Source organism: Manis pentadactyla, chromosome 1, assembly GCF_030020395.1.
Source record: "Manis pentadactyla isolate mManPen7 chromosome 1, mManPen7.hap1, whole genome shotgun sequence".
NCBI classification, from domain to species: Eukaryota; Metazoa; Chordata; class Mammalia; order Pholidota; family Manidae; genus Manis; species Manis pentadactyla.
Genome location: NC_080019.1, coordinates 69561603 through 69562501, shown reverse-complemented (window position 1 = coordinate 69562501; position 899 = coordinate 69561603). Strand labels below are relative to the sequence as shown.

Here is an 899-nt window from a genome sequence, read left to right as displayed (position 1 = left end):
AACATAAAATTTGTATTCTAATTAATTTAAATGGACAATTCAGTGGCATTATGTTCACAACACTGTGCAACCATCATCACTATTTCAACACCCTTTCATCATCCCAAACAGAAACTCTACCTATTAATAAATAATTCCCCATACCCTTTTCCCACAGTCCCTGGTAACCTCTGATCTACTTGCTTTCTTCTTATGCTAGATATGTCATTTAAACCAAAGCTTATACTATTTCTCTTTTTGTGTCCAGCTTAAAAATATGGAATACTTCATGAATTTGGGTGTCATTTTTGCACAGGGGACATACTAATCTCTGTAGGGTTCAACTGAATTGCTTTGAGGTCAGATAATGTGATCCATATGACAAATTATTTGGTCTTGGTTGAGACTTACTTTGTTGCCTGGAGAGTAGTCCAATTTTGCAATAGTTCTACTTGAGAATGTGCAATCATTAGTGATAGTGATTGGCTGGGGTTCTTTATACCTCCACTAAATTGAGTCAGGTAGTTTTATTGTTCTAGTCTTCCACTTACCAATTTTCATCTGCTTGACCTATAAATAACCAAATGAGGTATATAAAAACTTTTCTCTTTAATCATAGATTTGTTGATTTCTCCTTGGAATTCTGCCTTTTCTTCTTTGTATAATTTGAGGTCATGCCTCTGGTGCATAGAAATTTAGAATCTGTATGTCTTCCTAAAAAATTATTCCTTTTGTTATTGTGTAGTGTTTCTTTTATTATTAATAATTCTTTTTTCTTAATGTTAAGTTTTCTGGTATTAATCTAGCTATACCAGATTTTTTAAATTAATATTTTCCTCATACATCTTTCTTATCCATTTACTTTGAAAATATACGTGAATCCTTAGGTTTTCAGTGTGTTTCTTCCAATGTATATATTG

At 31.9% G+C, this 899-nt stretch overlaps 1 non-coding gene across 1 annotated transcript; it reads right to left on the bottom strand.

Moving 5' to 3' along the window:
- Nucleotides 1-250: 250 nt before the first annotated feature.
- Nucleotides 251-354, bottom strand: LOC118908261 (U6 spliceosomal RNA). Its single transcript, XR_005023122.1, has one exon. It is a non-coding gene; the product is annotated as a U6 spliceosomal RNA (small nuclear RNA).
- Nucleotides 355-899: the final 545 nt, after the last annotated feature.